This window comes from Monodelphis domestica, chromosome 8, assembly GCF_027887165.1.
Source record: "Monodelphis domestica isolate mMonDom1 chromosome 8, mMonDom1.pri, whole genome shotgun sequence".
NCBI classification, from domain to species: Eukaryota; Metazoa; Chordata; class Mammalia; order Didelphimorphia; family Didelphidae; genus Monodelphis; species Monodelphis domestica.
Genome location: NC_077234.1, coordinates 171,775,408 through 171,802,744, shown reverse-complemented (window position 1 = coordinate 171,802,744; position 27,337 = coordinate 171,775,408). Strand labels below are relative to the sequence as shown.

Genomic DNA, 27,337 nt, shown 5'->3' with positions numbered 1-27,337 from the left:
GCCTTACTAAGTCACAAGCTTGATTAGCCTCTTCCTCTTTGATTATGTGATTGTCAATTAAACCAATATTAAAATCTATTCCAGGTCAAATGTTCATTAGTTACCTTCCACTCCACATTCCTAAACTCTCAAATAAAAGTTTGACAGCACTTGTAGAGCCCTCTCTCAATTCCATCAAAGGGGCACAGCAAAATGTAGCCCATATTTTTTAACTCCTTATCTCTGAGTCTTTATTCCTTTGTCTCTCTCTCTCTTCTCTATCCATTTTCCCTCAGTTTCCAATCTCCTTCTCAAGTGTCTACCCATAGGAATTTTAAGATGTAACTACAGGATGTTACATTATGGTGTCCAACATGATATAAATCACCTGAGAGGATGTATTGGATTCAAGATTGGAGACGGATCAGCAGACCTGCATTTGGCCAGTGAGGTGAGTTGCTGTTCCATTCTAGAATATGGGTCAAAAACCTGTCTTTTCATACTGTGAAGTCTTTAAAACTAGGAATTAAGATCTCAGAAGTTTAGCTCCAGGCATTACTTAAAGGTATCTTGAAATGTTGTCCTAACTATCCAGAAGGAGAAGTCTTTACTAAGCAAGAATGGCATTTAATAGGGCAAGCTATGAAATGAAGTAAAACAAAACAAACAAAAATGCTGACAGAATATTACCAGCAATTTGGATCACATGGAATCTAGTCAGAATACTGCACAAAATGTGGGAGTTGAGCTATTTTTCAGTTTCCACCCCCACCTTTCACTAATTCTACTAACACTTACATATCACTATTGCTCTTTCAATTTTTTGGCTTTAACTGACTCTATCTATTCATTCTTTTCCCCCTTAATGGAGGCTGTTGCAGAAGCTGAGAGTAAGTCTGACCCTCCCTTACCTTAGGAGGATTTTCTTTGTCCTCCCTTCCCCCCACTCCTCCTGAATTTCAACCTCCAGCTCCAGGAAAACCTAATGCAGGATTACAATCATCCTAACTCTAGAGAAGAAAGCAGGTAAAACACTTCTCCAACAGAAATTAGAGATAATTCTGAGAATGCAGAAGTAAATTTAGAACAGCCCAATCATGTTGCATTCCTGACTTGTAAAAAGATCAAAAGCAGGGTAATCCACTATGTGAATAATGCTCCCATCACCGTGCAACTGCTGGACAAGATCAGCAAGTAATCTCTAAAGCCAGATCATTGGTATCAATTGAATCTAAGCTTATTACAGAAGCTTTCTTCACTTGAAAACTGTTATTTCAAAAGTTATGCAAGGAACAAGATAGAAAAAATAAGGAAATTCATGTGCCCATTACCTATGATGAATTAACTGGCACAGGTAAATTTAGAAGTCTTAGTAAGTAATTGTTATATTCAAAACAAACCTTGAATCACATTGGGCTAGCTGCTAAAAGAGCATGGCAATTTGTAACTAAACAATGTAATGTTAAAGAGTTCTTTGAGGAGACAATTCCTCACAAAAGGGCTATAAGAACATGCCAAGACATAAAAAACTTTAGACCACAGGAATCCAAGGGCAGCTCAATTTAAAAAGGAGAACACGTGTTTGCTTTGCCTAATGCAAAGCCGGACATTTTAAAAGATCGTGTCCCAAATGAAAGTCCAGATGATCTCCTGAATTTTTTCATAGTGTCCCACAGAACAGCATTGGGTCATACCATGTCTACTGTCAACTAGAAAAAACACAGAACTATTAAATAGTCAAAATCACTCTTTAATCAAGGGAAAAGGGGTTAGCGCTGCTACTAGGACAACAGAGCTGCTTTCCAAGACTGCACCGGAGTCAAGATGCTCTGGTCACCAGCCCCTGGGAGTGCCACCGACTCAGGATGGACTCCGAGGAACAAAAGAACTTAGAGAACCTATATACCACTCTAGATGACCTGGGGGCTTTAGGATTAGAGGGACAGTTGATTGACTTTACAATGGTGAGAAAGGAAAATGAAGAGTTCCAGACAGGAATAATAATGAGGGGCTGGTGCCCTACAATGGACACAAAAGGGAAAGACTCAGCCTAGGGCTGGGTCACCTTGGTCATGGACTTTAGCCTAGGGGGAAGAAACCATTGGGACAAAAGGGATGTTCAATATTGGATGGGATTAGCTGTTCCCACCCAAACTACCAGGAAGTTCACTGTCTGGTGAAGAGGGACCTTCCCTCAGGGGGAAACCTCTCCTGTGACAAGGTCAAAACCTGGGGTTTCTACACTCAAACTAAATAAACTGGGGATCTCTATATTTCCATGTTGACACTACTGAGACCACAGGCCTAATTTGAACATTGGCAGAATAATCCTGAGCCCCTTTAAAATTCAGGACACCAAAGAAAAGGCTAATGATCCCCAAAAAAGTTAGAACAGGCAGACATTTTGCTATCAAGGAAATAGCCAGAGCCACAGGCTTTTCTTTATCAACAAAGCTCAATGCAATTTTAGCATATTGAAAGGTGATCTGGGAGACTACAATGAATTTCTTTAAAATAGTCCCAGAGAATCTAGTATGACTATTGTTTAAAAGCAAAAGTATCATTCCTCAGAATTTACAAAAATCACAACTAAAGTTTTTCACATTTTTGCAATTTGTAAAACAAAACAAAACAAAAAAAGCATATACCTGATTTTTTAAACAGATCTTTGCTAAAAGATGGAGTTACTGTGAATGCAAACTTAAAATCAAATAGCTCTAATTTATATTGGACACAGCAAATTAAAAATAAATATCAGATTATATTTCTTTCTAAGGAAAATAAAACAATTTCTGATATTTTCATATAACATAGTCTCTTTGGACAAGAGATATTTTATCTGTAATGAATTTTAGTCTAAATTTTAGTATAACTTTAGGTTAAGTACCACAGTGGAAATATAATTTTTTAAAGCTTTTAATTAGAAATGAAACTACATTGACTGATCCAGCCATGTGACTTGCTTCTAAATCTATTTGGATCTTAAAAAGAAAATTACTCAAGCAGATTGATAAATTAATCCTGCCACATGGATGGCATAACACCTTCACCTTAGGTTAAAAGTTTTTAACACAAATACTGGAATTAGTCAACAGAAAAGTTAATACTCAGTACAATTGTTTAGATGACAAGCCTAAATTGGTCAATGTTTCAGAGAAATTTCAAAAATATCCAAATTTTAAATATATAGGGACAATTGTTTTTAAACAGGACATTAGGTCACCAAGAATAGAAATAAATGGAAATAATATAAAAAAAACACCTGAAAGTTTTTCAAAAACTTTATATGAGGCACATTGAATTAAGTATTTAAAAAAAATTAAACACAGGAGAACTAGTATAATCATTAGTTATTTTGAAGGAAAATTATGTACTCTCCTCCACTAGAAAACTTACAATGGAGGCTAAGAAAGAAATGCAAAAACTTGTTACAACTTTATCCAAAAGTAAATTATTTACAATTAATTATTCTCAAACTGATGTAGCCTCAATTTTAAAGATTAGACACACTCTTATTGATGGATGGCATCAAAGTGGACAACATTATTGGATGGATTCAAATTTTAACCAGTAGTTATTTATTAACTTTATTAATTTTTTTAACTATTAGAGTTATTTATTATTTGTTTAGAATTGGCAGAATTACTACTTACTCAAATTACAGACATTGGTCCTGATATTGATGTTAGTCTAAACCCAATGACAAGAATCCAATTTCAAATGTTACTTGTACAGTATCAAACTTGGCGATTGGATTTTGCAAAGTTTATAGGTAAAATTGATAATTCTATTCCTAGTACCAAAATCTTTTTAAGTTATGAATTTATATATAATTGTTTAAAAATAATAACATCATTGTACTTTGTTTATAATGCTATAAATACTTTCACTGAATCAGGAAAAAGCAGAAGGTATATATCAGACAGTCATGTAATATTGATTACATACACTGTATAGTTTTTTGCAGAAAGCAGAGTTGACTACAGTTAGACACATGCTTATGATCATAGCACAGACTTGTAAAATCATAAGTGATTCATTGTATGTTGTTTATGTGGTTATTTGTTTAAAAGATGAATATTAAACATCAATGAATATTATCTTGCAAAGTCGGAGTGAAAATTTTATAACACATGTTTACTCTGACATGAACCTCTCTTAACCTATCTATGAGGGAATTTCAAAAGTAAATGGACTAGCAGCCACTGCCTTTTAGCAAGCAGATAATTTGCACTCACTACTATATCAGATTGCCAGATCTATTGAACCTCAATATTCTAAACCAACAAGTGAAATTACTTGGCAGTGAAAATTTTGTGGACTATATAATGTCACTCCTTCACTTCAAAGAGGTAATTGCAGAATTTTAAGAACTGCACAATTTTGGCAAAGGGATGCATTACAATATGCTCCTGTTGTAAAAATTGAAAAATAATATGTGATTGGAGATAATTACTATCATGATGTATGAGCTAAAGTTCAAAATGAAAAAGTATGCAAAGTTATTGCACATCTTTTAAATAATCTTGCACATTTGGCCATTCCAAAACAGTTAAAAAATTGGAATAACAGTGCTTCTACCAGCAATAGATCGGCTAAGTTGGATAAATCATGGAACATCTCTCATAAGACTGATAATCCAGAAAATTGTTAAAAACAAGCAGTTGGAGAAAGGGCTCAAAGAAATTTAAAAACCCAAATTCAAAACCAAAAGAGGATATATTTTCAGTCACTTTCTAACTGAATAAGACCCAATAACTCTTTCATTTGGGGTCGAGATTTTGCTTCTATTTTTGTAGATACCAGAAATCCAATAAGAAAACCAAAGTCATCAAGCATTTCCAAAGAAAGCCAACCCAGAGAGTGGAGTAAGCAGATGTCTATACATCACCAACCACAGCACAACACAGAGGCCAGACACCAGAAAAAGCAGCAGATGAACAAACAAGGCACAACCATTGACTTAGGGACAGGTCTGATGCACTATCCACACAAATGAACTTTTACTGAGAGGTAGTTTATCTACAGAAGAATATCATTAATTTGCTTACGGACATTGTATTCTAAAAGTATATGTTTATTTGTTGTAAGATCATTTTTTCTCATGTACCTGAAGACTTCAAATTGTATTTGTACAATATATGTAACTTGCAATTATTTTATTGGAATTGTTCCATGTTATCCAAATTTGACCAAAAAACAAATTGTACAATTGGAAATGTTATAACAGTACATTGAATGCTGTTCAATTACAACAGAAATTGTTTATATTATCCAAAATGTATGTATGATAATTGTCTTAAATGGTTCATTTTATATTTGCAAAAAAAAATAATGTCTTTATTAGAATCAGACTTATTTAAAAACCAATTTAGCTGGAAATTGCATTTAAGCTTTTAAATGAAAAAAAAGGATGTATTCGTATTCCTAACCATCAATCACTTCTCCATCCCAGAAGGGATATTGGCTAACCCTATGCAATAATATTTCTAGTATAATGATAAGGAATACACTGTATATAGTAGCCCTGGATTTTGTTGAATATTACCAGGAGATAAAGACTATAGGGGACCAAGACCAAACAGAATGATAACATTGGGTCAAGGGTTTCCTTGTATTTCTACAGATAATGGAAACATCTGGACACCCACAAAGCATATCATACCATGTGACACACGATCAGGAAGAGAAGCAGATGAACAACACAGATAACATCGATCACCAGCAGACGAGGTGCATTTAAGATACACTTGACAAGATGCTCACTGGTGACTACAGATATGTCAAAGACTGACATTACCCTTCTCTTAATTATAATCACTATCATTATCCTGATGGACACTTGTCATGCTGACATCTATTGGTCTATTATACCTAAAACCCAATATTAAGAATGTTAACTTGTATGGACAAGCCCCTACTTATATATGTTAATGACACCAGATAGATCCCATACCCAATTTTAGCCAAAGACATTACCATGGAATCAGAAGGGATTAGCTACAATTATTGAAACACTATTGTATAACCTTCATTGTGTATGTCTAAGCTATGTACTGACAAAAGGAATTTATTTTGTATACCTTGTAAAATTCAAACTTGGATTGTAAGAAATGCTACTGCTAACAAGTATATAGGTGTTGGTGTGGCTGTCATAGGAAGAAGGGATAGAATTTATCAACCACAAAATAGACCTAGTAGCCTTGACAACAACTGAAAAATATTGTGTTTTAATCAGGTAGAGACACTGCACAGGGATTTATCATGGATAGATTGTCCTGGTCAAACTCCTAGAAAGGATGAGATGACAAGTAGAATAGAGTTGGAGACTTTTAATTTAGAACCTAAATTACTTAAACTGTCATCTAAATCAATGTATAGATTCTATTCATGGCAATACCTATATAGTTATTATGTACCAACCACCATTGGTGTGGTTACATGTTAATCTTACACACATGGGCATCTACTCCAACTGTTCATTTTGTCCACAAAGCATTTACTAACATTATGCATTACTCCAAATGCTTTATATTGACAATTATAGGAGCAGTAGTTTCAATTATTGCTATAATTACAGCAACAATTGTGTTCACTGACTATACAAAACCAAATTTTTATACAAGAGGTTGTATCTAATTTATCTGAACTTTGACACACACGCAAAGTCTTGACCTTGCTTTTAAGGATGAATTAGAAATCTTGAAAGATGCTGTACTTTGGCTAAGAAAAGAACTTGAAGCTTTACACACTAGAATTACTTGTCTATGTCATTTCAACCAAACAGGATATTGTATTACACCTTTAAAATATGATAATGTTAAATATAAATGACAATGGATAGTAAATCACATTAAAGATGCTTGGGCACATCACAAAAGCACATTGGATATTATACATTAACAAAAAGAAATTAATGTTAGACCAAATTGTCTATGAGCAAGAAACTGTAGAAATTGCTTCTAAAAGGAAAGAATCTTAAGCTTCTATTAACCCCCAAAAAGTTGGTTTATTTATACAGAAGACTTTTAAATAAGGCTTCTATCAGAAATATGCAGCCGGAAGTTACAATGTCACTTCATTCTCATCATTCTTATTGTTTAAAAATGATAGAGAGCAACAACCAATCACAATGTAATTTTTATGGGAATATTGGTACTTTTAAAAATTCACATTAATTGTTGTATTAATGTTTTGGTAAAGCTTTTCATAATGAAACATTTTATACGCTTACATTGTGAATCTTGGTCAACTTAAATTAGGGAAATAGAAATCATTTTGGAATGAAAATTCTTATATTACACATTGGCATAGCTAAAACAATGCCACATGAAATGTGAACCATGAATTTAAAATTTTGTATTAATTTTATTTTTATTTTCTCCTGATTATTTTTCAGATTATTTTTCCATATATTTTCTTTTTAGAACTAGAAATACATTGAAAGTAGTATTACTATTATGATCCTGAAGTATGAGTTAACAATATCTTTAAGCTTTACTATACATGCTTACCCCAAATCTTGAGACTGTAGGAACCTGCAAGAATTTGTTAAACCTCATGTGACTAATATGAGTTATTTTGCCTGATTGTAGAAGAAGGGATAGCAATTGATACATTACACTTTGCCAGGAGGCCTAAGACTTAGAGAGGCCTATAATCCATATGAGATGGATAAACATTGGTTGCTACGGTTGGAGATAAAAGGCCACAGTGTTTTGACACCCTCAAACAAAGATCAGCCTGGTACCAAAGTTCCCATCAAATATCTATGTGGCCTGGCTTCAATATCCCAAAGAATATACATGATCAGACCAAGGGAAAGGAGGGACTTCCCTCTCATCTCAAACAATAGTCACTTTCTTTAGATTTAAAAGTCTGGCAACTTCTTACAGTCCTGGCTGAACATGGGTAAAATATTATATTAATGTACCTGTCCTACAGGACTATGGGAATGATCACTTTAATTAATTCAGGATGACTAGTGAGTTAAGGTCATTTTCATTTTTATTATTGGTCTTACATAATTTTTATTTAATTTTGCTATTTGATTTAGAATTCATTTTATTTATTATTTTGCTATAATTATTATTTTTGTTGTTGTTTTGGTTTAGTTTATAATTTCTTTTTACCATTATACACTCTCATCTTAACTTTTAAACAAAAAGGGGGAAATACAATTTTTCAAATAAAAAAATCAAAGTATACAATCATCTGCTACTCTCCCCTAGGCCAGTCTGACATATTCTATGGGTTTCAATGTTAAAGTTCTCCCAGAACAAGTAAAAGAGATCAAAACTCCTTCAAAATAATACATGTAAGAGTACAAGAAACACTGTGGGTTTTTCATTCTATTTTGCTGGGTTCTTGAGATCAAGGGCTATAATGTCTTTGTATAATATCTTTGTAACTCTTACATCCCTGTAGCTCTAGGCATAAGTTGGTTGCTATCCACCATATTCAAGAAGGACAAAAATTACAGTATAATCTGGGTTGAATATTCAGTGAATCCACTTGTGACTGTTCAGATCTTTATGAACTCAAAAGGAGCTACCAAGGTTGGTTATAAACTGTTCATATAAATACAATAAAGATGCATCTAAATTTGCAGATCTCACATTGCTCTTGATGTACAATTCTGCTTGACTCACAGGGACATAATGCACTCTTTGATTTAGGCATACCAGTCTGGACAATCCTGTGCCTCTGACAGCCATGTCTCACAATTGATATAAAAAAATGTTCCTTAGAGAAATCTTTATCTTTGTATTATTACTTTTGACCTCTGTGTGAGCAATTCCCTTGCATGGGTTCTCCATAAAATTATTTTTTAAGCAAACAATGCTTTTGGCACTCAAACATTGTGAATAACCCACTGAATTTGACCATGACAGTAGAGTTTGAATGCTTCGCAGTTCATCTAAAGAAACGATTTCAATGTTCTTACCCTCCCAGATAATCCTCAAAATGTTAATTGAAATGAAAATTATTCAATTTCCTAGCATGGCACATGCATTCTGTCTAGGTTTCACAGATTTACAACAATGAGGTGAACAAAATAGATCAGAATTTCAATTTGTAGGCAACCTAATATTTCTTCTCCTACATGTTCCTTCCAAGCCTCCTAAATGTTTAGCTAACTATGGCAATATATGAATCAACCTCATTATCTTTTTTTAGCTATTCAATTTTTTTCCAGATTACACATAGATAAATCTTAATAATGGTTTTCTGAATTTTGGTGACACTTGTTCTTTCCTTCTTAAACCTCCCTTTACCTTGAGAAAGCATGCAATATCATATAGGTTGTATACATGTCATCAGGCAATACATATTACAATGTACTTCTTACTATGAAAGAAAACTCACATTACTTATAATAAAGGTAAATTCTAGAAAGAAATAATAGTGAAGTATGCAGTGAAGCAGTGAGGTGAAGTAAGTTTCAATGTGCATTCAGACTTCATCAGTTACTACTATGGTGGTGGAAAGTCTTTTTTTTACTATGAGTCCCTTAGAGTTTGTTTGGAGTCTTACATTGCTGATGATAGTGAAATCTTTCACAGTTGATCATCATATTATTACTATTAGTGTACACAATATTCTTTTGGTTTTTGCTCACTTCACTTTGCATCACTTCATAGAGGTGATTCTGGGTTTTTTGTGAATATCCTATTTGTCATTTCTTATAGCTCAGTAGTATTCTATCACTATTGTATGCATAACTAGTTCAGCCATTCCTCAATTTATGGCTGTTGCTTCAATTTCAAGTTCTTCACCACCATGAAAATACCTCCTATGAATATTTTTATACAAATAAGTCAATTTCTTCTATTTTTGATCTTCCTATTTTCTGGTTTATGTTGGTAGTACTCCCAAGTATTTTTATATTATTTACAGTTATTTTAAATGGGATTTCATTTTTATCTCTTGCTGTTAAACTCTATTTGTAATATAAAGAAATGCTGATGACTTTTGTAGGCACTGGCAACTTTGCTAAAGTTTTGAATTATTTCAGTGCAATAAGCCATCCGTGAATTACCTAAGAAAAAAGCTTGAGGGCCAGACCAATTCACAAGTAAATTCAATAAACAATTAAAGAGCAATGAATAAATGGAGGGGTAAGTCGAATACCAGTTCCATTTAATCTTGAAAATCTTCTCCAACCAACTTTAAAATATTACCATAAAATGAATACAGGAGTGAAAGAAGCAACAAGGAGACAGAGTGAAACAACCTTCAATAAAAGAAAAACCCAAAACATAGGCAGAGACCAGTTGGAGAACTAAGGTGTGAGGGTTGCACATCTAACAAAAGGCTAGAGTAAAGATGGAAGAACAAGCCAAGAGCAAACCACAACCCCACACAAACACTACTCCCACACCACATCTGCTGTCACAGGTTCCAAACTTAATCCCTAGCTAACAGTCAGACCCTGAGATCCTGCCTGGGCAAATAGTGGTCCAAGCCAACTCACTCCCCTTGAAATATGAAAGAGAAATTTTAAGACTCTAATTAAAGTCAAAATGTTTATAAGTATATATGGAAAGAGGATTTCCGTAATTTGCAAAAATTACTATATATAGTATAAATCAAGGAAAGGCTAACGTTTTAGAGGTTACCCCAACATCTCAAAAACAGAGCCTACCTATTATTGGATAGGAAAAATGAGCAAACCAAAAAAGCACCTAACTCTAAAGAATATTTATGGAGACAAAGAGCAAGGTACAGACGTAGAAGAGGATAGTGAAAGCAAAGGAAACACTCACAAAGTCCAAAACAGAAATCTGGATTGGACACAGAATCTGAAAGATCTCAAAAAGACTCTAAAAACCAATTAAGAGAGGCAGAGAAAAAGTGGGGAAGAGAATAAAATAGGAAAATCTTCACATATATCTATTAATCAGTACAATTTGTATCTATTTAGTGACTAATATTCCGATCATATGTAGACCATATGTCTCTTAATTTTTGTAAAGACAATGGCAAAGACATTGAAATGACTAAATCAAATCCAGATTTGATATTTTATAAAATAATGGTGGAGGCAGAGTCAAGATGGAGGCCTAGAAGGAGCAGAAGTTCAGACCTCTGAATACCCTTCCTTACCAATCACAAACTGAATGTTTCTAGGGGACTGAAAATCAAACCTAACAACAAGACTGAGTCAAGGAACCCTTCTGCTGGACAAAATTCAAAAGGTATGTCATGCCAAAAGCCAGAATCTGAGAACACTCGGGTTTAAGGGAAAGGCAGAATGAAGGTCCCAGGACCCCTCCCCCCACCCACCTAGATCACTGAGACTCTAGCATCAGCAGGAACTTCTGGGCAGGCAAAGGTACTGGTCTGGACAGTATACCTTATGGGCAGGGCTGTGTCAAGCTCAGAGAGTCGAACACAGATGGCAGGGAAGGAGCTAGGGAGGGAGCATAGAGATGACAGTCTGGCAAGAGCTGTGGAGATCCTCCATATTTACTCCAGCCTTACAGGAGGTGTAGGTCTCAGAGCATACCCAGCCCAAACAAGCTGAACTTAATCCCATCAAAAGTCTTCAGAACTCAGGGAAGTTTAGGCTCCACAAAGCTCCCATATTGACTGCTGGATTTTAATCCAATCAAAAGCCTCCAGAGGACAGGGTAGTTCAAACCCCCAATAAACCTCCCCCAGAGACTACACCAAAAGATCTTCTGTCAAAGATCCAACAGGGGAAAATAACAGAAGGCCCCAAAACCTAAATAATGAGAGGAGCAAGAGCACAGACAAATATGGGGAGCAAAGATGGGGTGGATATGAGCAAACAACAGAAAAAGAAGAAAGAAATTACAATAGATAGCTTCTATACAGTGAACTGAACAGGGGGGTAGGGATCAGCAAATGATGAATCAGAAATCCCAGGGAATTGAATATAGGCTTTGGAAGAACTCAAAATGAAATTCAAACCTCAATTAAGAGAGGTTGAAGACAACTCCAACAGCAAGAAGAGTCATCTGGAAACAGAAAACAGTGTCTTGAAAGCCAAAATTAATCAGCTGGAAAATGAGGCAAAGGATATGAAAGATGAGGTAAAGAGGATGAAAGATGACTTCCATAGAAAATCAGACCAGAAAGAGAAGGATGACCAAAAAGTGTGATAGTGAAATCACTTTTAAAGACTAATATATATTAATTTAAGATCACCAAGGAATTCACTTATAAAATTCCTAAATTAAACACTCAAGTCAGAATGGGGTTTATGGCAATTTAATTACAAAGGGGGTAAGAAGAAAAAGAGAGAGAGAAGGAAAGAAGGGGACAAGGAAAGAGGTTAACTCAACCTTCTTGCAGAGCCAGAGGGAGTCTAGGCCTTGGAAGGCCAAGGTAGAGAAGTAAATCAGTTCTTTGACTCATGTGACCAATCTGTAGGAAAGCTGCCTGTAGGTCTCCTCCCTGCTTGAGCTCCTAGAATAAACTGATGCCTAGCCCTGTCCCCAGGAAGTGAGCAAATTCCAGAGGCTGTTCTCTACCTCACTTCCTGCTCCTCACACCTACCAATGGTGGCTCAAGCTTGGCTTAGGACAGCCCAGGTGGGCAGTTAGTTATTTCTCATTTGCCATTAACTAGCACATTCCCGTGTAGTGTGGGTGTGCACAATTTTGTGTGCTAGACCAAGCAAGATGGAGATTTAAAAATCATAATCCCCCCTGAAGATGATTGGGAAACTAGTCTCCCCAATTGATCACTAAACATAAGCATACTGCACCCAAAAAAATTCTAACTGTCGTGTATATAAAATTTTACCCTCTAAGGGGAAAACTACAATAGTTATAGATAAGGGGAAATAGAGGAGATAGAAAGCAAAACCAATGTTTTGCTTGGTGAATTGACAAAAGCCAATTAGGGGGCAGTCCACTTTGGCATAAGAGTGTACATTAAAAATAAAAGTTCAATTAACAGCACCCCAAGATTCATTCTGGATCTTCTGTAGTGTAAGGGTTTAGGTATCTTTCTACAAACAGTTCATTCTCTGGATTCAGTTAGTTAGCAAGCTTCTTTTCTGAAAATCTATCTCAAACAAAATTTAAATCTTAGATTTTATGAAAATACAATCCCCCTGGAAGAAAGTGTTGAAAAAACACCCTGTCCAGCTGAGGATGCAAGGTTTAGTTATGGGGGTGCATGAGTTAATTCAAAAGAAAAACAAAAACAAATATGAAAAGAAAATTAAACAAAAAACAAAAAACAAAAGAAAAAAGGGGAAAATTAAGGAAAAAATATAAACCCTTTATATATATATATATATATATAAAATAAGAATTCAAAATCAGTATCAAAATATCAAAATCTATGTATGCAAAATTTTGAGAAAGCAAGAATAAATTTCTCACAGGCCCCTGTATTAGGGTCCAGTTAAGTAATTTCTAATCCTACAAGTCTGTAGGACAGAATGCAGTAATATTTCACTTACCCATTTGCAGCCAAGGCTACAGGAAGTTGCCATACTATAGGAGAGAGAAAATGACCATATTTTTATTTTAATAGGGAAGTGTCATTCCCTGGTCTGATTTTACCTTCATTCTCAGGGATAGAGGGAGCCAGGATGATATCCAACATTTGGTACTTGTCTGTAATTATTTTCAGGAAAAGTGTGGGTACAAGGAAGGCCTACATCTTAACATTTGTCAAGTGTTGCAACCTCAAGTCTCATGCTCAGTTCAAGTCCTTAGTCTTAGAAGTGCATCAATCCTATCCAGATTGGTTTTTGATTTGTAGCCCTGTGAGCTCTTTTGGAATTATTCAGGTTATCTCTGTGCTCCTTTTTGATCCCATTTTCTAGAATCAGACACAAGCATTAATCATAGTCCCATAACAATTATAAATAAATGGCAATTGTGCATAGTCTAAAGCTGTTTGGGTATGTATTAATAATAAAGCAAGTATATATATTTAAACTAATATTATTGTAGAATAAAAAATTAATATTGATTATATGTACATTGAGTACATAAAAGTAAAAAAAGAGAAAAATAAAATATTTAAATTTAAAAAATAATAAAATAAAGGAAAAAGAGCAAATGAAAAAAAATAAATTCAGGAATTCAATGTGTTAAAACAAAACACTTCCACTTGTCAATGGGTAATTATCTCCAATGTATGTGACAGGATACAGTCAATCAGTCTCAACAGAAGATGCTCTCTTTACATGTGAACAATGAATCCAAGAGTCCTTTTCTCCAACCTTTATAGATGCTGGAGTAGTTAACAATATTTGGAATGGTCCTTCCCAGGAAGGCTGAGCTGCTCCCATGCACTGGAAGTTCTTTATATACACATTGTCTCCTGGGTTTAGGTCTTGAAGTGAGAAGTCTAGTGGTCCAGCTTGTACTGTAGCTATGGATTCATGTAGTTCACGCAGTTTGTGCTGTAATTCCTATATATAGGAAGCAATAGTAGTATCTCCCCCTAATAGAGATGTATAAGCTGGGGAGAAAGGCTTAGCCTGTATAGGTGGATGTCCAAAAAGCATCTCAAATGGAGAGATATGTAAGTCTCCTCTAGGCCTGCTTTTAAGACAAAATATAGCCAGAGGGAGAATTTCAGGCCATTTTAAATGTGTCTAAGTGCATAATTTTCCAGTCATAGTTTTAAGTTCTTTATTCATCCTTTCAATTTGGCCTGAACTCTGGGGATGATATGGAACATGGAATTTGGGAGTTATCCCCAAGCAAGAATATATCTGATTTAGAACAGAATCAGTAAAATGACTTCCCCTATTGGAATCAATACATGCTGACAGGCCAAAGCAAGGAATAATTTATTTTAAAAGCACCTTAGCAACAAAAGCCACTGTGGCTTGGACTGTAGGTAATGCTTCTGGCCATCTGGTCAATTGGTCTACTATGACCAGACAAAATTTATATTGTCCAGCCTTTGGCATCATTATGAAATGTACCTATAGGTGCTCAAAAGGTATGTAAGCCAGAGGATGCCCACCAAAAGCTTTTCCATGAAAGGAGTTTTGGTTATATACTTGGCAGGTAGAGCAGGCTGAACACACTTTAGAGGCTATGGTAGTTATACCAATGGTTATCCACACTCTCTTAACAGACTTCATGATACCCTGGGTACCAAAGTGGCCATTATTATGAGCAGATTGGCAAATTTGGTGATATAAACTTCTAGGGAGAAGGGGTTTTCCTTCATATGACACCCATACTCCATTGATCTGTTTTGCTTTGAATTTTTGCTTCCATTTTTCCACTTCCTTTTCATTATAGGAAAGTGATAAATTTAAGTCATCAGTGGTTGTTAATGTTAAAATTAATTCAGACCCTTCTTTGGCTGCTAGCTTTGCAGCAGCATCTGCTCAGTCATTTCCCCTAGAGACAGGGTCAGTGCCACCTGTATGGTCAGAACAATGAACTACAGCTAGAGCTTCAGGCAGGTGGAGAGAAGAAAGAACTTCATTAATAATTTCTGCAATACCTATGGATTTTCCAGTTGAGATTAAAAATCCTCTCTGGAGCCATAGCATCCCAACTGAGTGACAAATGCCAAAAGCATATCTAGAATCCATAAAAAATGTAGCCTTTTTAATGTTGGCAATTATTCAGACATGTTTTAGAGCTATGAGTTCTGCCCCTTGATCACTAATGTTAGAGGGCAGTGAAGCTGACCATTCAGTGGTAAATTCTGTGACTACAGCAGCTCCACTGTAGCAGATGCCATCCCTCATAAAAGAGGAACCATCAGTAAATAAGACCAGGTCTGAGTTTTTTAAGGGAGTGTCCAAGAGATCATCCTGAGGCTTTTCTGCCATGGACACCAGTGTTTCACAACTGTGTAATGGTTCTCCTGAAGTTGGTAAATCTGGAAGCAAGGTGGCAGGATTAAGGATTGTACAGCATCTTAGAGTAATATTTTCATTGTTTAGCAAGGTTATTTCATACCTTTTAATTTGCTGATCAGAAAATGCCTGTGTTCTATGCCTTAGCAACAGTGCTTCTAACTCATGTGGGCACATAATTGTTAATGGGCATCCTAGATAATGGGCAATACTAGATCAATGGTTTTTGTCACTAGTAAAGCTGCAGCAGCCATGCCTCTAAGACATCGTGGTGCTCCTGAAGCTATTGGGTCCAGCTAGGCTGAATAATAAGCACCTGGGCACTGAGAAGGCCCCAAAGTCTGAGTTAAAACACCTGAAGCTACTCCTCTTTGCTCATGTACATACAAAGTAAATGGCTTGTTGTAATCTGGGATGCCTAGAGCAGGGTCAGACAGGATAGCCTGTTTTAAGTCTGACAGAGCTGACAGGTATTCTGGCTCTAGTTTAAGTGGTTCAGGGACTGAATCTCTTGTTAGTGCTATAAGGGGCTTGGTAATTTCCCCATAGCAAGGGATCCATTGTCTGCAAAACCCTGTTGCTCCCAGAATTGCACTTAACTGTTTCTTAGTTGTAGGAGCACTCAATTTTTGAATATTCTCAATTTGCTTGGGAGAAATAGAAAGGGCACCAGCAGTCAGAATGAACCCCAAATATTCTACTTTGGAGAGACAACACTGAACTTTACCCTTTGAGATCTTATGTCTGCTTTTGTGCAATTTCAAAAGAAGGTGTTCACTATCTTCCTGACATGCGTCTGCATCTGTGGAAGCCAAGAGTAGATCATCTACATATTTTATTAATTTGATGTTTTTAAATTTTATATTATCTGTATCTTGGCTCAAAATTTGTGTAAATAAGCTCAAGCTCTCTATATAACCCTAGGGCAAACGACTCCAGGAGAATTGGGAGCCATTCCAGGTGAAAGCAAAAATATGCCTGGATTTCTCATGTATGGATATGGAAACGAAGGCTGAGCACAAGTCCACTACTGTAAAGTATGTAGCTCTGCTAGGAATGGAGGAAATAACAGTATTGATATTGGAAACTACAGAGTCTATAATGTAGTTGTTCACAGCCCTCAAATCCTATTTGAATCTATAGAGTTGCTTGCCATCAGGCCCCCATTTTGGTTTTTTAACGGGCAGGATGGGCGTGTTGTATTCAGATTTACAAGGGAATATTATTCCCCGGTCAATTAATGAGTTTATTATCAGAGTAATGCCCTCCTTGTATCCTCCTTGGAGAGAGGATACTGAGGAATGCAAGGAGGTGGGCAGGATTTAGTTTTTATTTTCACAGGAACAGCTGATTTAAGTAAGACTACATCAGTAGAAGATGTGGCCCAAAGAGACCCCAGTATATCTGTAGGTATTTCAAAGTTGGGAGGCTCTTTTGCCTCCTGGCTCTCTGAGAGCAGTACAGGGAGTAATTTAAGGATTCCTCGGGCACTTCTAAGGACAGAGAGCCATCTGGGGTGCACATTATTGTGGCTTGTAATTTGCATAGTAAATCTTTCCCCTGCAAGTTTGTGGGGGATACAGGCATTAAAAGAAAAGAATGTTCAACAGTTAGGGGTCCTACACATACCATGTGAGAAGAAAGTTTTGGGACCTTTAACGGTGTTCCTGATACACCTACTACATTTAGGGAGCCAATAGAATGACATTTTTCATCTGGTTTGCTTACCAAAACTGACCTAGATGCTCCAGTGTCCAAAAGACAGTCATAGTATGAATTTCCCACCTTTAAAGTGACATGAAGTTCCTTATTATTTGTGGGGGAATATATAGGGATTATTGGCATTAAAATATCAGGGTCTGGAAAATCAAAGGTTTCATATTTTGATTCCAAGTCCCTCACCCCCCCCCCCTTCACACTTTCAGAAAGATGCTTGGGCAGTTTTTTGGGATCCTCCACGCTGTTGGGGGTATTCACCTTGAGTGTAGTATGGTTGAGCTACATTCCTTATATATTGTTGTTGGGCATTGCATTGGGTACTATCATTATCCACATTTGGAGCACTGTCATTATTTTGATTGGCATTGCTATTCCTGTAGTTATCATTCCTAAAGTTGATATTATTTCTTTTTTCCCCATTGCCAGCTCCTACATATCAACATTGCATAGCCTCTCTTCCCAAAGAAAAGGCATATTAAAGATTCATCTGTGGATTCCTGCAAAGCGACTATGGTCTCTCCCTTATTTTTTAATTGTTCCTGTAGCCTTTCAATTTCTGTCATTAAGTCATTCACTGACTTATTGTGAGTCTCAGATCTTTTTGCATGACCCTTATAAACATAGGTTGCTACTTTCCTCAATTCTTCGAGGTCCATAGAGTCCCAATCAGGACAGCTAGTTTTAAAGCAGTCTTTTACTACTGAACAACAATTCTTAATGAATTGCCTGTGTATATGTTTAAAGTTTATGTTTAACTAACCAGTTGTGTATTACAATCTACAGCACGCAGCTTTCTAACGTCAAAACTTTCAAGTACCTGGGCAGCACCATCACCAAGGATGGGTCCCTAGACCATGAGATCAATGACAGGATCCAAAAGGCCAGCCAGGCACTTGGGCGGCTGGGCTGCAAAGTCATCCAACACAGTGGTGTAAGCACTGCGACAAAGATCAAAGTGTATAACGCAGTGGTCCTCAGCTCGCTCCTGTAAGGTTGTGAGAAATGGACACTGTACCGGAAGCAAATGAAACACCAGTCAATCATGAGGATCTGATGACAGAACCAAATCACCAATCAAGAAGTCCTCAACAGAGCCAACTCCACCAGCATTGAAGTAATGGTCCTCAAAACCCAGCTACAATGGTCTGGACATGTCATCCACATGGACCCACAGTGAATACCAAGACAGGTATCCTATAGTGAACTGTCAGCTGGACTCAGGAAACAAGGCCAACCAAAGAGAAGATACAACGATCAGCTAAAGTCAAACTTGAAGTGGGCTGGCATTACACCAAAGCAATTAGAACTCACTGCCTCTGACAGAAGCAGCTGGCGAACCCACATTAACCATGCCTCCACCACTTTTGAAAATGAACAACGTCGATGTCTTGCCGCTGCTCATGAATACCGACACCAGGCCACAACCACACCTCCTGTAACAACTGGTGTTCCATGCCCCATTAGCCACAAATTTTGCGCCTCAGTCTTTGGACTTCAAAGCCATATAAGGGTACACCATAGATGAAAATGCACAAAGACAATTGTCATTCTTGGTCACCAAGAGACTACTATTACTATGTTTAATGTCCTTTTCTCTGGTCAAATGCAACACTGGGGTTCCAGTGTGGATCTAGAGTTGGCCAGTGGTGTGCTCCTTTACCTCTTTTCTGATTATCTAGAGAGATGATATTATTTTTCTCTCTCTTTGTCAGAAATGTATCTAAGAAATATTCCACATCCAACTAAGGGGTCAAAGGTTCTGAATATATTCTCTAATTTTTTTCTATAATTAATATTGGTTCTGCCTCAAATGATGGTACATTTTGTTTGGATTTTTCTAAATCATTAGGTTTAAAAGGTGTATAGTGTCTTACAGACACCAAGTTCCCATCTTTATTAAAAGTGGGTCCTTCTCTCAATGGAAAATAAACTTCTATCCAAATTATCTAGTGTTCCTGTTTCTAGGCTTCTTGCTCAGTTTTCAATGGGGCAAGTAAGAGAAGGGAAAGGGTTCAGATGGTTGGGTGTCGGGGCAAGGGAGTTGGGGATGGGAGCATGAGTGGGGGAGGGCTGAGGGGGCAACATAAAAGGCATGGGTGGAAAGGACTGGATCTGGGGGGGGTGGCAGGGGGCGGGACATATAGGGGACAGGCCTGTGGGGGTGGGACATGGGACAGGGACAGGGGATAGGGGGGCTGCTGGTTAGTCTCCTCTCTGCTCAAGATTCTAGAATGAACTGGCACCTAGCCCTGTCCCCAGGAAGTGAGCGAACTCCAGAGGCTTTTCTCTACCTCACTTCCTGTACCTCACAAGTGCCAATGGTGGCTCAAGCTTGGCTTAGATCAGCCCAGGTGTGCAGTTAGTTATTTCTGATTAGCCATTGACTAGCAAATGCCTGTGTAGTGTGGGTGTGCACAATTTTGTGTGCTAGACCAAGCAAGATGGAGGAGATTTAAAAATCACAAAAGCCAGGCATGAAATCCAGTTTTTAAGAACCAGAATAGAACAACTACAATTAAGTGATCTCACAAGGCAGCAGGACATTATAAAGCAAAACCAAAAGAATGAAAAAATTGAGGAAAATATGAAGCATCGCATTCTCAAAACAGAGGATTTAGAAAATCATTCGAGGAGTGACAATTTAAGAATCATTGGTCTACCAGAAGACCGTGACAAAAGAAAAAGCCTGCACACAATGCTATAGGAAATTATTCAAGAAAACTGCCCCAAAATCCTTGAACAAGAGGGAAAAGTGGAGATTGAAAGAATCCACAGATCACCTCCTGTACTTAATCCCCAACTGACAACACCCAGGAATGGTATAGCCAAAATCAAGAACTATCAGACCAAAGAAAAGATATTACAAGCTGCCAAGAAGAAGCCATTCAGATACCATAGAACCACAGTGAGGATAACACAGGATCTGTCTGAATCCACACTGAAGGACCCAAAGGCATGGAATATGATATTCCTGAAAGCAAAGGAACTACTTCCACAACTGCATATCAACTATCCAGCAAAACTGACTATATTCTTAAAGGAGAAAATATGGTCATTCAACAAAATAGAAGATTCCAAGAATTTTTAAAGAAAAGGTCAGACCCGAAAAGAAAATTTGACATCCAAGCAAAGAACTCAAGAGAATTATCAAAAGGTAATTAAAAAGAGGGAAAAAAGAAAAACAAAACAAAACAAAACAAAACAAAATTTTAAGAGACTCAATAAGTTAAAATGATATGTATCCCTATAAGAAAAGAGGTCATTGGTAATGCTTAAAAACTGTTGTTGTCACCTGGGCAGCTAGAAGAATTACACTAGGAGGGAACAGTGACAAAGTGTATATAATGAAAGGACAAGACATAAATATGTATATAGATATATGCATGAATAAATACATAAACATGTATATATATATATATATACACACATCTAGAGCTAAAAATGAGAGGTTAATACTAAAAGAAATGGGAAAAAAACAAATGGGGGTAAAATCATTTGTCACAAAGAAGATCATGGCAGGAGGGTGGAGAGCATCAATACACTGGAAGTGTAAAGAGGAATACTTTCACCCTGTGGGTATCAACCTTCATCATGTTAGGAAATAGATAGGAAATACTCAATTCTTATGTGCTTTGAAATTGACCTAAAGAGGGAAGAACAATCCAATACATTGGGGCAGAGAACAGATTTGTGCCCTATGTGGGAGTAGAAGGGTAATAAATGGACTGGTGGGGAGGGAAGTAGTACAAGGGAGGGAGAGGGTAGCTGGTAATTTTAGAAAGACTACAGGGAAAATAAGGGAGGAATAAAAAGGGAGGGGGTAGAAAGGGAAGTAAAATAAGGGTGAGAACTATGGGGACTGATTAAAAACAAGCATTGGTGTAGAAGGAAATAGTTAAAGAAGAAAAGACAGGATCAGGAGTAGAAATCAAAAGGCTGGGAAATACACAGCTAGTAATCATAACTCTGGATGTGAATGGAATGAACTCACCCATAAAACACAAGTGAATAGGAGAGTGGATTAGAAACCAAAACCCTATCATATGCTGTCTACAAGAAACACACATGAGGAAGGTTGATACCCATAGGATGAAAGTAAGAGAATGTAGCCAAATCTATTGGACATCAAGTGATAAAAAGAAGGCATGATATCTCACAAAGCCAAAGTAAAAATAAATCTAGTTAAAAGAGATTGGGAAGGTAATTACATCCTGATAAAAGGCAGACAATGAGGAAATATGTATACTCAGCTTGTATGTGCCAAATGGCATAGCATTCAAATTTCTAAAGGAGGAACTAGTGGAGTTCAAGGATAAAAAAGAAAGAAAAACTATACTAGTGGAGACCTGAACCTTCCTATATCAGAACTAGATCAAAACAAAAAAAAAGTAAGAAAGAGGTAAGAGAAATGAATGAAATTTTACAAACATTAGAGATAGTAAACATGTGGAGAAAAATAAGGTACATGGAGAGGTGAATCAAAAATTAATTGGAAATTAAACAATATGATTCTTCAAAACCGATTCATTAAAGAACAAATCTTAGAAACAATTAATAACTTAATTGAAGAAAATGGCAATGATGAGACATCCTTTCAAAATGTATGGGATACAGAAAAGCAGTACTCATGGGGAAATGTATATCCTTGAGTTCATATATTAACAAATTAAGAAGGGCAGAGGTCAGTGAATTGGGCATGCAATTAAGAAACTAGAAAGCAAATGAATTAAAAATCCTCAGATGAAGACTAAACTAGAGATAAAAAAAAATCAAAGGAGAAATTAATAAAATTTAACAAAGAACTATTGTTTTAATAAATAAGACTAGAAGCTGGTACTTTGAAAAAAAATAAAATTGACAAAGTACTGGTCAGTCTAATTAAAAAAAGGAAAGAAAAAAATGCAATTGACAATATCCAAAATGAAAAGGGAGGCCTCACCTCTAATGAAGAGAAATTAAGGCAACCATTAAAAACGATTAAGCCCAATTATACAACAAAAAATATGGCAATCTAGGTGATATGGATGAACACTAACAAAAATACAAATAGTCTAGACTAACAGAGGAAGAAATAAATTACCTAAAAAAAACCTGTATCAGAAAAATAAATTGAACAAGCCATCAAAGAACTCCCTGAAAAAATCCCCAGGTCCAGATGGATTTACAAATGAATTCTATCAAACATTCAAAGAACAACTATTCCCTATATTATACAAACTATTTGACAGAATAAGCAAAGAAGGAGTTCTACCAAATTCATTTTACAACACAAACATGGTACTGATCCCAAAGGCAGGCAGGTCAAAAACAGAGAAAGAATACTATAGAATAATCTCCTTAATTAATATAGATGCAAAAATCTTAAATAGGATGCTAGCAAAAAGACTCCAGCAAATGAGCATGAGGATTATTCACTATGACCAGGTTGGATTCATACCAGCAATGCAAGGATGGTTCAATATCAGGAAAACCATCCACATAATTGACCACATTAACAAGCAAACTGACAAAAATCACATGATTATCTCAATAGATTCAGAAAAAGCCATTGATAAAATAAAACATTCATTTCTTCTGAAAACACTAGAAGGTATAGGAATAGAAGGACTTTCCTAAAAATAATAAACTGTATATATCTAAAACCATCAGCAAACATCATCTGCAATGGGGACAAATTAGAAGCCTTGCCAATAAGATGAGGAGTGAAACAAGGATGACCATTATCACCACTACTATTTAACATTGCACTAGAAACACTCTCTGTAGCAATTAGAGAAGGAAAAGAAATTGAAGGTATTAGAATTGGCAATGAAGAGACCAAGCTATCACTCTTTGAGGATGATGTGATGGTTTACTGAGAATCAACCAAAAAGCTAGTTGAAACATTCCACAAATTTAGCAGAGTTGCAGGATAGAATATAAACCCTCATAAGTCATGAGTATTTCTATATATCTCCAACCCATTTCAGCAGCAAGAATTAGAAAGAGAAATTCCATTTAAAATCACTCTAGACAAAATAAAATACTTAGGAATCTATCTGCTGTGACAAACCCAGGAACTATAAGAACACAACTACAAAACACTCTCCACACAATTAAAACTAGATCTAAACAATTGGAAAAACATTGATTGCTCATGGGTGGGACGAGCTAACATAATAAAAATGATAATCCTACCCAAATTAATCTACTTATTTATTGCCATACCCATTGAATAGCCAAAAAAGTTTTTCAATTAATTAGAAAAAAAACATAGCAAAGTTCATTTGGAAGAACAAAAGATCAAGGGTATGCGGGGAAATAAAGAAAAAATAATGCAAAGGAAGGAGGACTTGTAGTCCCAGATCTCAAACTATATTATAAAGCATTGGTTATCAAAACAATTTGGTACTAGCTCAGAGACAGAAAAGAGTATCAATGGAATAGACTTGGGGTAAATGGTCTCAGCAAGACAGTCTATAAGTCCAAAGATTCCAGTTTTTAGGACCATATCCACTTTTTGATAAAAACTGCTGGGAAAATTGGAAGACAGTATGGGAGAGATTAGGTTTGGACCAATATCTCACACCCTACACCAAGATAAACTCAGAATGGGTGAATGACCTGAATATAAAGAAGGAAACTATAAGAAAATTAGGAGACCACAGAATAGACCACAGAATGTCAGATCTTTGGGAATGGAAAGACTATAAAACCAAGCAAGATATAGAAAGAGTCATAAAATGTAAAATAAATAATTTTGACTACATCAAATTAAAAAGTTTTTGTACAAACAAAACTAATGCATCCAAAATTAGAATGGAAGCAACAAATTGGGAACTAATCTTCATTACAAAAACCTCTGACAAAGGTCTAATTACTCAAATTTATAAAGAGCTAAACCAGCTGTAGAAAAATCAAGCCATTATCCAATTGAAAAATGGGCAAGGGACAGGAATATGCAATTTTCAGTTAAAGAAATCAAGACTATTAATAAACACACCGAAAATTGTTCTAAATCTCTTATAATCAGAGAAATGCAAATCAAAATAACTCTGAGGTATCACCTCACACCTAGCAGGTTGGCTAACATAACAGCAAAGGAATGTAATGAATGCTGGAGGGGATGTGACAAAGTTGGGACATTAATTCATTGCTGTTGGAGTTGTGAATTGATCTAACCATTCTGGAAGGCAATTTGGTTGTATGCCCAAAGGATGCTAAAAGACTGTCTGCCCTTTGATCCAGCCATAGCACTGCTGGGTTTGTACTCCAAAGAGATAATAAGGAAAAAGAAATGTACAAAAATGTTCATAGCTGGGCTCTTTGTGGTGGCAAAAAAATTGGAAAAGGAGGGGATGCCCTTCAATTGGGGAATGGCTGAACAATTTGTGATATATGCTGGTGATGGAATACTATTGTGCTCAAAGGAATAATAAAGTGGAGGAATTCCATGGAGACTGGAACAACCTCTAGGAATTGATGCACAGTGAGAGGAGCAGAGCTAGGAAAACATTATATGCAGAGACTGATACACTGTGGTAAAATTGAAGTAATGGACTTCTCCATTAGTGGCAATGCAATGACCCAGAACAACTTGGAGGAACCTATGAGAAATACCACTATCCACATCCAGAAGAAACACTGCAGATGTAAAAACACCAAAGAAAAACAATTGCTTGAATACATGGGTGGAAGGAATAGGGTTGGGGATGTAGACTCTAAATGAATATCCTAGTGTAAACAAAAACATTGAAATGGGTTCTGATCAAGGACACAATAATACCCAATAAAACTGCATGTTGGTGAGTAAGAGTGGGTGGAGGGAAGGGAGGGAAATAATGTGATTATTGTAACCAAGGAATAATGTTCTAAATTGAACAAATAAACTTATTCAAATGGAAAAAAACCAAATAATATAATGGTTAATGATGGGTACATTAAACTGAAAAGTTTTTGTACAAATAAACAATGTTTCCAAAAACAGAAAGAAGACAGAAAATTGGGAGAAGGTGGAGGAATATGTTCTCAGAGAGAAGGTTCACATCTAAATATAGAGACAGAACTTTGTGAAATTAATAAGAATAAGAGCCATTTTCTAATTGATAAATGAGCAAAATATGTGAACAGATCATTTTTGGATTAAAAAATAAAAGCCTTACATAAATATATGAAAAAAATGCTCTAATTCACTTTTGACTAGAGAAATACAAACAAAACAATTCTGAGATAACTTCTCAAACCCATTAGATAGACTAAAACTACTAAAGAAAAAAATAACAAATACTAGAGAGCATATGAAAATCACCATCAGCCCAGTGAAGATTGTTCGGAAAATATAAAAGTGAGACAGAAAGACACAATTAGAAGGCTATGGTAAAAGTCCAGGCAAGATAGGATGCAAGCCTTTATAACAATAGTGTATATATGAGAAGAGATAAAGGGGTCTGTATTAGTGTTGAGAAAAGACTTGACAAAAGATTAGATATGTGGAGGCAGTGATAATGAGAAGTAAAGATGAAACTGCAAATGCTAGCCTGGGTGTCTAGAAGATTACATTGCCTTTAAATGTAATAAGAAAATTGATAAAAGTAGATGATTTTGTGGGAAATATAATAAGTTCTATTGGTTACCCTGTTTAGTTTGAAAGAATACACTATCATTAGTGTTTAAATAATGATTTAGTATTTAGAACAATCATTTTAAATAGTATATAAATTGATCCTTATGATAGCCCTTTAGGTGGCATATATTACTTATCTTTTGTCATTTAGAAGAATGAGATAGACAGTGATTAGGTGTCTTATACAGTGTCAAAGGGATAGTAAATGTTTGAGGTTTGAATTTTTCTCAGGCCTTCCAGGTCTAGTGCAATATTCTATCCTCTGAGTCTGGTAGCTGTCTCCTTCAAGATGAGATATCCAAAAGAAAGTTTGTAAAACAAACATCAAGATCAAGGAGATAAAATCTGGAATTTCAACCTATATTCTATCACTCTATATTTAATACTCTTTATATTTTGCCATGCCTCTTCCGTTTGGTACTTTGAAACACTGACAAAATAGACTTTTTCATCCTCTTCAAATGATATCACCAAAATGACCGGTTTCTCTTTTAACATATTGCAGGAAAAGAAAAAAAAATCAATGAAATGTTCATTTTTAATATACTTGAGAATGTAATGTGTTCCTCCACTTCTAAAATAGGTATGTTTAAGTATTTGACCTTTCCAAATAGATAAGTTAGAAATATATGTATTCACCTATATATTTGTGTTTCAATTTACCTTAGAAAAGACTTCACAAGGAGATTCTTTTAAATATAAATTTCCATTTGCTTTAAAAATGGGATTTAATCTATAAGAAAATTAATTTACACAGAGACTTTTCAGTACCTATCTGTTTTACAAGAGGGATAAATTACATAAATATAAAATATTTTATGTTAAACCCTAAACCCAAAGATGTTTCCAGCATTTTTCATATTGCCTCAAAATTCAGATGTTCTGTGCCTTTTATGTGCTAATATACTTTAATATTTTATTTTAAGAAATTGATAGAATGAAAGGAAAATAACTGTTTCTATCTCTAGTTTGCTCTCAGATCCCACTCTTGTTTTGAATCATGAGTAACACTTCATTTAACAAAAAATTCCTAAATCAACATGGCAACAGCTGTTTCCAGTATTCCCAAAGGAAGCCTGGCTATGGCTTTTTTTTTCTTCTTTTTCTGCAACAGACCTTCCAAGCAATCTCTCCCTCAGGTGCCCCTTCAAGAACCTTTCTTAAAAGCTCGAGCAAACAAGAGGGAAAATGTCAGCTTCCACGGTTGGCAAGAC

The 27,337-nt window shown here is 35.9% G+C and overlaps 1 pseudogene; it reads left to right on the top strand.

Moving 5' to 3' along the window:
• The first annotated feature begins 331 nt into the window (after positions 1–331).
• The window catches only part of LOC100025168 (ezrin-like), a 176,541-nt pseudogene continuing 149,535 nt past the window's right edge, over positions 332–27,337 (top strand).